Source organism: Pleurodeles waltl, chromosome 6 (genome assembly GCF_031143425.1).
Source record: "Pleurodeles waltl isolate 20211129_DDA chromosome 6, aPleWal1.hap1.20221129, whole genome shotgun sequence".
Taxonomy (NCBI): domain Eukaryota; kingdom Metazoa; phylum Chordata; class Amphibia; order Caudata; family Salamandridae; genus Pleurodeles; species Pleurodeles waltl.
This window is the reverse complement of record NC_090445.1, coordinates 354524683-354536758: the sequence shown is the minus strand read 5'-3', so window position 1 is coordinate 354536758 and position 12076 is coordinate 354524683.

The following is a 12076-nucleotide window of genomic DNA, read 5'->3' as shown; positions in this document are numbered from 1 at the left end:
GATTAGCCACCTAGCCAGGTTAGCACCTATCAGGAGGTGTCTCTGACATCACCTGCAGGCACTGGCCACTTAGAGGCCTCCATTGTGCCCTCACACCTCTGCATTCAAGATGGCAGAGGTCTGGGACACAGTGGAGGAGCTCTGGGCACCACCCCTGGGGTGGTGATTGTCAGGGGAGTGGTCACTCCCTTTGTCTAGTTTTGCACCAGAGCAGAGGCTGGGCGATCCCTCAACCGGTGTAGACTGGCTTATGGAAGGAGGGCACCATCTGTGCCCTTCAAAGCATTTCCAGAGGCTGGGGGAGGCTACTCCTCCCCAGCCCTTAACACCTATTTCCAAAGGGAGAGGGTGTAACATCCTCTCTCAGAGGAAATCCTTTGTTCTGCCTTCCTGGGACTGGGCTGCCCAGATCCCAGGAGGGCAGAACCCTGTCTGTGGGTTGGCAGCAGCGGTAGCTGCAGGGAAAACCCCAGAGAGCTAGTTTGGCAGCACTCAGGGTCCATGCTGGCACCCTGGGGATGCATGGGATTGGCACCCCAATACCAGATTTGGCATGGGGGTACAATTCCATGATTTTAGACATGTTACATGGCCATATTCAGAGTTACCATTGTGAAGCTACATATAGGTATTGACCTATATGTAGTGCACGTGTGTAATGGTGTCCCCACACTCACAAAGTCTGGGGAAAATGCCAGGAAAAATGTGGAGGCACCTTGGCTAGTGCCAGCATGCCCTCACACTTAGTAACTTTGCACCTAACCTTCACTAAGGGAGGGTTATACATATAGGTGACTTATAAGTTACTTAAGTGCAGTGTAAAATGGCTGTGAAATAACGTGGACGTTATTTCACTCAGGCTGCAGTGGCAGTCCTGTGTGGTATTGGTCTGAGCTCCCTATGGGTGGCAAAAGAAATGCTGCAGCCCATAGGGATCTCCTGGAACCCCAATACTCTTGGTACCTACTTACCATATACTAGGGATGTATAAGGGTCTTCCAGTGTGCCAATCAGAATTGGTAAAAATGGTCACTAGCCTGTAGTGACAATTTTAAAAGCAGGGAGAGCATAAACACTGAGGTTCTGGCTAGCAGAGCCTCAGTGATACAGTTAGGCACCACACAGGGAACACATATAGGCCATGAACTATGAGCACTGGGTTCCTGGCTTGCAGGATCCCAGTGACACATGCAAAAACAAACTGACACACAAGTTAAAATTGGGGTAACATGCCAGCCAAGATGGTACTTTCCTACAGTACCCAGTTTGGGTTTTTGGTAATGCAGTGTTACTAATTGTGCCAACAGTTATTATTATCCAAGAAAAGGGCTGGAGCATCCCGGTGTTCTTCTACAGCTCCCGTGCCCATATCAGAAAGAGAGATTCAGTTTCAAGGAAGATGAGGGCACTAACTCTACTATCACTCTGTCAACAACGACCTGCCCCCCGAAGATAGAAGGTGCCTGGCTGGACCGGCAAGATGTGGAATTGTTTTGTCTCTTTCTCTTCCACTCCCCCTTTCCTTTGGGACAACTGTCAAAGTTTCTGTGTCCACCATGAAGTGCCGAAAGGTGTTCCAGGAGGTCAGGGGCATACCATTGCCCCTGAGGACATCCTGCTTTTCAGGTGAGTGGCCCAGTCTCGACACATACCACCTATTTGGACATGATGTAGTTGTGTGTGATGAACTATTGATGAACAAGTTGACAACATGGTTGTACAATATATGTTGTGGTCCATAGATTGAGTCCTTCAGTTGTCACATACCAAGGATGAGGCAATTAGTGATGTGTGTGATGGTGACAGTACAATCTTCGACATCACATATGATGTTGCAACAGTACTTGTCAGATTCATATTTTTAACTTGCTCCCTGAGGTTAGACTCACAATCCTATGGCATTTATAGTGGAGATTGAAGAGACCAAAGCAGGATTGGTTGTATACATGAATTTTTTATTTACAAAATTTACAAGGTAATTTAAGTGGCTCTTAAGTGAAAAAGTTCTCAACTATGTGCTGTCTGTGGTGGATCCCAGCAGGTGTGTTGTGCTGTCGCCCCTCCATTTCTTCACCACAATCCCCAACCTCCTCTTCAGGCAGGTCATCAACCTGGTCATACATGGGGACATTCATCAGCACACATATGTTGTGCAGGATAGCACATGTCAGGATGATTTTGTAGACAATGTATGGGGCATATTGGAATTTGCTTCCTGTGAGGTCCAGGCACCTGAATCTTGACTTCCGGATACCAAATGTCCTCTCCACGATATTCTGTGTCTTACGATGTCCCTCATTGTATGCACGCTCTGCTGCTGTGCTTGGGTTTGCAAATAGGGTCATAATCCAAAGGCTGTATGCCATAACCCTGATCCGCTGCAAAAGATGAAAGAGGTAAGTTGTTGTTAAGGCTTGCAACAGGTTTGTCATGTAGCAATGGCAGTTGTTATTTAGAGTTCCTTGTGACTCATATGTGTTTGTGGTATGGTGTGATTTCCTGACCTTGTGCAAAGTTTTCTTAGGACTGTGTTGTTGGACATGACAATCTTGAGTATTGGCTCAACGGCCTGGGACATATGATTTGGAATACTAACTGATGGTCATTATGTATGTACCATGCGTTGTGTGGTGCACCTTTGTGTCAGTGTGCTATCACTAGAGGGGACATGGTCATATGTGGTAGCAACATGGTAGCACTACAGAGTCTGGACATCCCAACCATTTTGACGTGTCATTACAGATAAAGTGCAACACTTGGGCCCATTTAAATGAGTAAGTGACACTGTAAAACACAGCTCCAACATTGGCAGCACTGTGCTGCAACATTTTGCCAATGCAGGAAGGCACCATGTGTGAAATGTTACTGGGCAACCCTTTGTTGTCCCCTGCACCAGTGGCTAATATGCAGCCGTGCACCAATTCTACCAACCTTGCACGAGGGTGCTTGTCTAGCTGCCCTGTGGAGGTGGATGCATATGTGTAGGAAGGGACACCTCCCTACAGCTATGTTGTTTTGAATGGCAATTGGCTCTTTCTGTGTGTGCAGCAGTATGCAGCATGCATTGGATGGCACATTCATATGAGTTCAAATCACAGTCTATTTCCTTATTGCAAACTACGCACGGCACCCCTGGGGTGTTGTTTGATGTTGGCACTGCCTCAGGTTTTGTGTGACACCTACATCTGAGTTAGCATCATCATGCTATGTATCTTGTGGTGACAAACCTGCAGCAACACACATTGCATGTCCCTTCCACGCTAAGTGATGCGTGGGAGGGTGTCCGATTTCAAATGTGGCTTCAAGTCACAAAAGAGTGGTCATCCGCCAACTTGTACATACAGTGCAGGCCATGACAATGGGCCTTAGTGATCCTGAGTGGCAACTGATGTTTGTGCCAGTCATCAGATTGTCCACGGGTGTGTATCCCATTGTTTCAGGATGATCAACATTACTACCAGTGTCTCTCTTATCTTCGAAAGCATGATTCAGCATTTATACTGTCAACACATGCACCGTGTAGGCTATGGGATGGAGCTCAGCTACCTGGCAAATGTGTCCCTTGGCACAGTGCATTTAAGATCACTAATGTCCTAAATACTTCTGAAGGGTCCCACTATGGCATCCATAATCTGCACTGTCTAACAGTGATTCTGCCCCATGGTAGGCCATGTATTGTTTGTGGTATTGACATGATGGTGTTGTAGGTCAGTAAGTGGTGCATGTGAGGTGACACTACAGTAGGTGTCTCACATATCTGGCATGGAATATATGATGGCCATTCATTTTGTATTCCTATGTGTGTGACCCAATGCGCCAGGCAGATGTATATGCACAATACAGGTGAGTCAGGTATGAGTTGATGAGATGTAGTTGGTATTGGCACCAGTTGTCTGGCATTTGATGTTAGTTCTGGCAGTGACTTGCACGGCATAATTTGAGGGATCTGTGCCTATGTGAGACTTATGTAACATGAGCATGTTGTATGCCATTGACATTGCTATGCTAATCTTTATTTGGTGTACTGTGTGTGAACTGTAAATAGTAGAAAACCTGTGGGCACTTGTAGTGGTTTGTGTAGTATTTCTGTTGGCAAAGGATACATATCTGCACCTGTTCTTCAAGTGGTGTGCCTGTCGGGTTGTTGGTGTTACGTACATGTGGGTGTATGTGTTCGTGCTGTGCACTGATTGTGCTGTACTGCAACATGGTGCATATGTGTTGTTACCTCCACATCTATGTTACCCTGGCCATGTGTTTTTGAAGTGCTGCATGTCTTGTGTGCCCTACAGGGTTGGTGTGTTGAGTGTATAATGCTAGGGTTGTTGAGTTACCCACAAGTAGGCCATTTCCATATTGTCCATCCTGGAAGTGTTCGTTGATCATGTTGTGCCAGGATATGAAGGCATCATGGACACTCCCAGGATACTTGGCCAAAATCTTTGTAAATAGTCCCCGGTGGTCCACTATGGCCTGATCATTTATGGAATGCGTTTTCTTGCTATACCGGTATAAGTGCTCTGTTGCTGCAGGTGGCATAAGTCGGACATGGGTGCAGTCAATTGCACCAAGCACATGTGGGAAGCCATGAAATTGGTAGAACCCCTATTTTATCTCCTGCTGCTTTTGCTGGGTGTTGGGGAAGCTGAATTGGCGGGGTATCATGGAGATTATTGCATCTAACACCTTTAGCAGGAATTCAGAGAATGATGGTTGTGACACACCAACAACCAGGGCAACCGTTTTTGAAAAAAGCCACTTGCCAGCATGTGCAGGACAGCTAGCAGCCTTTGTCACAGCCGGTATATTGTGTGGGGTATGCAGGCTGACTGTGATTTGTGGCTCAGTGTGGTGCAGCAAGTGTAGTATGGCTTGCCGGTTGAGTCTGTATGTCCTTATGATGTCTTTTACCCCGAGGCCATGGAGGGTTGTCCTGTGTGTGAATACCCTCTCCTGCCTTCTACGTTGCCTTTGTGTGCCGCGTTGTGGTGGTTGCTGTTGATGTTGCTGTCCTCTGCATCGTCTCGGAAGCTGAAGCAGTAGCACTTTCATCTTCTCCTGTGGGTTTGTAATGTTGCTTCTGTGTATTTTTCTTAAGTAGTGGTATGGGCTTCTTTTTAACACCTGGTCTGACCCAGGCGTTAAAATTTGATGCAAACCGGAGTTAATGTCATTTTTTGAGTCCACCTCCCACTCGGGCGTCATTTTTGCCCTGGTGGATAAATATGGCGCTAGGGGGTTAGAGTCATTTTTTGGACGGGAACACCTACCTTGCATCTCATAAACGCAAGGAGGTTTCACACATCCAAAAAATTAAGTTAACTCCAATATTTTGACGCTAGACGGGTCTAGCGTCAAAATATAAATATGGAGTTAAGTTTGTGCTGAATTAGCATAAAAAAGAATGACGCTAATTCAGCACAAACAGAGTATAAATATGGGCCTGTATCTTTACAGTTAGTTGTCTGTGCCATTTCATGGACTAAATAGACCATTCTATCAAGTGGGTTGAATGCTACAGTGTAAAATGCAGAACACATAGGCCTCATTTCAACATTGTAGGAAAATTCGGCCTACCGCCATGGCGACAGCCTTCAAAAGACTGTCACTGTGGTTACCTACCGTCCACCATAATATGACCGTAGCTGAAATTCCGCCAGGAGGCTGGCAGAATTCTGGGTACTGTCATGGTGGCGGACGGCGGTAAGGTGGCGCAGCTGCCAGCAGCAGCGCCACGCCGGGAGAACGCCTCTGACCGTATCATGTCCCATGATACGACCTGGCGGTATTCCGCTGGCAGACGCTGCTGCTGGCAGCAGCGCCGCGTCCCGTCTCCTCCTGGAGGACCCCCTGCAAGCAGGTAAGTCGGGTTCTCCACAGGGGAGGGGGTGATGTGTGTGTGTGTGTGTGTCTGTTTTTGTATGAGTGCATGCAGGTGTGAGTCGTGTGGAATGCATTTGTGAATAAATGGGTGTGAGTGTACGTGTATGTTGTGTCTTGTGGATGCGTGTGTGCTATAATGTATGTTAGTGAGTGTTGGTGTGTGTGTATGTATGCATGCATGCATGGGTGGATGTGGGTATGTGTGTGTGTGTGTGTATATGTTTACACGTGTAGGTATGTGAAGGGGGGCTGGGAGGGGGTGGGGGTGGGAGGGTAGGGAAGGACTGTGAGGAGGGCGAGGGAGATGGGGGAGATACCTATCAGTGCCAGGGATGGAATTTCCTGACACTGATAGTTCCTACCGCCATGTTTTTTGCGGCTGTAAGATTACCACGAAAATCATGTTGGTAGATGGGGTCATGATCCTGAGGGTGGGATTGTGACGGCCACCTGGCTGGAGACTGAAATGTCCAGCCCGGCGGCTGTTATCGCCCTGGTGGACGGAGTGATACATTGGCGGTTTGGCTTGAGCCAAACCGCTGATGTCATATTTTGGGGAATGGTACCACCAGCCTGTTGGCAGTACCTTTTCCCAAAATACCGCCATCCACCAGGGTCTTAATGACTCCCATAATTACCTCTTGCCACTTCCCTTCTCTTGTTTGGGTCAGACATTTAAAAATAGCAACATCGCTAATAAAATAAGCATATATATTTTGTGACAGTTTTGTTAAATAGAAATACACTGGGTGGACAAGTTTCGCCTAGATCTCTCCATAATGTATATCTTTACCTAAATGATGAATTATTTCTAGATCAGCCTATTTTTTTATGTATTATATATGTGGGTTTTGCAAAGCACAAACCTAGAAAGGCAAATCAGAGATGATCAACGATTAAAAAACACAGTCAATATGTGAAATATTGGGTAGCTGGCTTGTGCACTGTTACTGCATCATGATGTAGTGTTCTTTAAAGAAATGAGTATTTCTCTTCCTTATTTACACCTCATTTTCTGTCTGAAAGGCATCCTTGCTGAATTTTGTACCTGACAGCCTTAGAGTGGTCTTACGCCTAACTTTTTGCCTACCTCCTCCATTTCTCTCATATCGTTTTTGCTGGTTTTAGGGCTCTGTGCACTTTACCACTGCTAAACAGTGCTAAGGTGCTTGTGCTCTCTCCCCTAAACATGGTAACATTGTCTTATCCTTAGTTGGCATATTTATTTTACTTACATGCCCCTAGTAAAGTGCACTAAATGTGCCCAGGGCCTATACATCAAATGCTTCTTGTGGGCTTCCAGCACTGATTGTGCCACCCACTTAAGTAGCGCTCTAAGCATGTCTCACGCCTGCCTTTGCAAAGACTGTGCATGCAATTTTACACTGCCATTTCGACCTGGAAAAGTAACTCTTTTGCCAGGCCCAAACCTTCCCATTTTGTACATCTAAGCCACCCCTAAGGTAGGCCCAAGACAACCCAGAGGGCAGGGCGCAATGTATTTAAAAGGCAAGACAGTCACTTTTAAGTTTTACATGTTTTAGTTGGGAAAAACTCCATAAGGATTGTTTTTTACTACAGCATGGCCTATCTCTTCCTTAGGATAATGTTGGGATTAGCATATTACATTTTATAAGTGCAATTCACAACCTCGAAGATCCAGCTGATTTGTCTCCTAATCTAAATTCTCAGGGACATAAAAGACTTTCAACTAACCAACCTCTGCACCTGGACTCTGCCGTTTGTGAGCCTGCCCTGCAAAGTGGTACCACCCCAGTTGTGGACCCATGAAAGTGGGCCTGAGGTGCTTGCTGCAGCCGAACTGAGGCATCCCTCATCAACCCAACACATTGCCATTGCTGCTTGGATTAGAGCTGGTGCATCACCCTCAATAAGTGGATTGGAACAGGTACATCGCCTCTGCTGAAGGGATCAGCTGTGATGTATTGCTGCTGTTGCAGCAACAGAATCGGTGCATGACCTTTGGATCCGTCCCATCCTGGAACTGACACTTTGCCACTGCTGCGTGGAAAAAAAATTGCATTCCCTCTACTGCGTACGGGAAAATCTTCACATCTCTGCTGCGGGAATCAACTCTGGTGCATCGCCTTTGGACCTGCCGCAGCTTGGCACCTACTCATCGCTCCTGGTGTATGGAGAAAATCAATGCATCTTTTCTAATGTGTGGGGAAAATAGACACATCTACTCTGCTGTGGATATTGACACCAGCACATTGCTTCAGCTGCACCCTGAAACGTTGTTGTCGAAGCAACCAGGATTAAGGTACTTCAGTTGAGCGGGCTTAACTGATTCCTTATCCAGCGCATGCTCCATCACAGACAGCCTGAACTTTTGACTTTTCCCTGGTCCAGCGTGACCCGATATCCCAGATGAAACGTTTTGCTTCTAAATGCTATTCCAAAATTCATAATTCAAGATCTACTTATTGGATTTTTCTCGTTTTGTTCTTGTTTTATTTATTAAAATCTGCACTATTTGCCAAAATACTGTGGACATTTTTTTGTGAGGTGTTTTCACTGTTTTATTGTTTGACGTGTTGCACAAATACTTTACACATTGCCTCTAAGTTAAGCATGACTGCTCTGTGCCAAGCTACCAGAGGGTAAGCATAGATTAGTTTAGGGTTTGCTTGTACCTTACCCTGACTAGGACTGTGTTTGCTGCTTAACCAGGCCTTATCCCAATACAACCCACAACCCAAATCTTACACTGAGGATGTATGGAGAACCACTGGAGCTGGAGAATGTATCACCCAAGCAGACAGAGGCATCAGTCATTATGGCTTTGTAGATGATGCTGGCAGGTTTCCTTGGACTATGGCTGCAAGACCCTGGAAAGTGGGAAAAGGCCTCTTGGTTTCCCACCTAACCTAGTATATTACTAGCACCACCAGTATTTATGAAAGCCAGAGAGACACACCACCATCAACAACACTAGCATCCACAGGCACACAACACCATCACACATACACATCCACGCACCTCACACTACATCCCACTACATATCAGCACACTTTTCACCCCACACATCACCTACACCACCCCATGGCACGGCAAAGACACCCCAGGTTCTCAGAGGAGGAGCTCAGGCTCATGGTGGAGGAAATCGTCCGGGTAGAACCACAGCTATTCGGATCACAGGTGCAGCACACCTCCATTGCAAGGAAGATGGAGCTATGGCGAACAATAGTGGACATGGTCAACGCAGTGGGACAACACCCGAGAAATCGGGAGGACATCAGGAAGAGGTGGAACGACCTACGGGGGAAGGTGCATTCTGTGGTCTCCAGACACCACCTGGCGGTTCAGCGGACTGGCAGCGGACCCCCACCTCCTCCCCCACAACTAACAACATTAGAGGAACAGGTCTTGGTGATTCTGCATCCTGAGGGCCTCGCAGGAGTAGGTGGAGGAATGGACTCTGGTAAGTCAAAGCTTTACTATTACATCCCCCACTCTACCTGCATGCCAGCACACACCCCCACCCTCACACTCACCCCCATCACTCCTACTCCTCACAAATGTCCCAACATCACAAACCACTCATCCCAACACAAAGCCCTGCATGTAACACCAAAGCATGGACACCCATCACCAAAGCATGCCCACTGCGCATACCCATACAACCCATTAAACCATCATCACACAAGGTCCCACACATGAATGCTAGCACTGGGGTACACAGTCACCTACCCACTGCACACCTTGACACACACAGATGCAATAATCATGCCTTTGTACTGCCTGCAGTACAGGACAGGAGGGTCCACACATGTCCGCACCACCAACAGAAGAGGCCCACAGTGATGACAGCACCTCTGTCCAACTGGATCTAGATGACCAGCCCGGCCCATCGGGGACCTCGGAACAGTCAGTTCCCATCACACAGTCACAGGCCACTACAGACCTTCCACCCTCTGGAAACACCAGCACAGCACCCACCCAGCGGGCCCATACCTCCGTCCCCAGGACACGTCAATCAGCAGCGTGTCCACCACTACAGAGAACCCAGGCTAACCCACCACCCCAACAACAGGGTCCTGGGGGCTGTGGTAGTGGGCACACGGTCCAGGGGACAGAGGACCAGGAGCACAGGGGAACTGGGAGGGCTGCTGTGCGACAGGGGGCGGACAGGCCGAGGGAACCCACTCTCCACGAAGCCCTCTCCTCCATCATGGGAGCCTACCACCACTCCCAGGAGACGATGGCAACGGTACTGGCCAAGTTTCAGGAGACCCAGCGCCTGCAGGAGGAACAGTATATGGGCTTCAGGGAGGAACTCAGAACCATCAACTCCACCCTGGGCACCATCGTAGGGGTGCTGAAGGAACTCGTGAACACCAGGAGGGACACTGTGGCACTACAAGGGGCCCCTGACACTAGCCTGGACTATGAACTGCCCACCACCTCCCCGGCGCTAGTGGACAGGAGGCGCCGCCACAGGACCACCACACGAGCACCCCACCCCCTGCAGACGGAGAACCACCGCGCAAACGGTCCCTGAGATCCAGGAACAAGACAGAGAACGATGCCAAGACCCCGCCAAAAAATGAGACCACCCTGACTGTCATCCTACTGTGCCACTTTGTCACCCTGTCCATCCTTAAACTGCCCCAGCTCCACTTCCTATGCCCATTTGGGAATGCACCTGTGAGACTAATAGACTGGACTCTGCCATGGACATTCCTCCACCATCACCCCTCACCATTTTGCTACCCCCTCCAATTTTGAGCACTAAAATAAACACCCTTAAAGCACAAAACAATCTGGAGTCTGTCAGTGATTTCGGAATACTGTATTAGCAATAACTGTGGCAAAAAGCTCTTTCATTTGTAATGTGAACATACCCATGTCACACAGCTCTAGTCCATGAGGAATCAAAGCAGATGTCACACTGTGGGACCCAGATCTGTGAAATCGTAAGGGAAAGTGACAACTCAGTGACCATACAATGGGTGAAAAAGACAGACAGTAGAGAGGCAGTAGTGTTTAAGTACATGTAGTAGGCAGGTTTGTATTATTACCTGTGTTTCACTGGAAATATTGCTGGATCACTGAGTCCCAATTGTCCATGTCTTCTTCCTCTGCTTCCTCGACTTCACGGTCAACAGGCTCCACATCTGCAACAACACCGCCATCTGGACCATCCTCCTGCAGAAAGGGCACCTGTCATTGCAAAGCCAAGTTGTGAAGCATACAGCCGGCCACGATGATCTGGCACACCTTCTTTGGTGAGTAGAATAGGGATCCACCTGTCATATGGAGGCACCTGAACCTGGCCTTCAGGAGGCCGAAGGTCCGCTCGATCACCCTCCTAGTTCGCCCATGGGCCTCATTGTAGCGTTCCTCTGCCCTTGTCCTGGGATTCCTCACTGGGGTCAGTAGCCATGACAGGTTGGGGTAACCAGAGTCACCTGAAAATGGCGAGGGACAACTGTTAGACACACACTAACCTGGAGGGATATCCCCAGACCCACACAACCATTCCCACTGACTAGCTTCCAGGTGCTCACCTAATAGCCACACACGGTGCCTCTGGAGTTAAGGGATGCTGCTATTCCGCAGGATGTAAGCGTCATGCACTGAGCCAGGGAACATGTCATTCACATGGGAGATGTACTGGTCTGCCAAACATACCATTAGTACATTCATCGAATGATAACTCTTCCGGTTTCTGTACACCTGTTCACTGCTGTGGGGGGGGGGCCAAAGCCACATGGGTCCCAACAATGGCACCTATGATGTTGGGGATATGTCCCAGGGCATAGAAATCACCTTTCACTGTAGGCAAATCCTCCACCTGAGGGAAAACGATGTAGCTTTGCATGTGTTTCAGCAGGCAGACAACACTCTGGACAAAACGTTGGAAAACATAGGCTGGGACATCCCTGATGCTATGGCCACTGTTGTTTGAAATTACCCACTTGCAAGAAAATGGAGCACTGACAGCACCTGCACCTGAGAGGGGATTCCTGTCGGATGGCGGATAGCTAACATCAGGTCTGGCTCCAACTGGGTACACAGTTCCTGTATTGTGGCACGGTCAAGCCTGTATATGATTATCACTTGTCTTTCCTCCTTTGTCGACAGGTACACCGGAGGATGACACCATCTCCTCACATGTCCCAGCGGACGGTGCCTATGAAGGACAACAGCGAGCACAGAGTCAAAC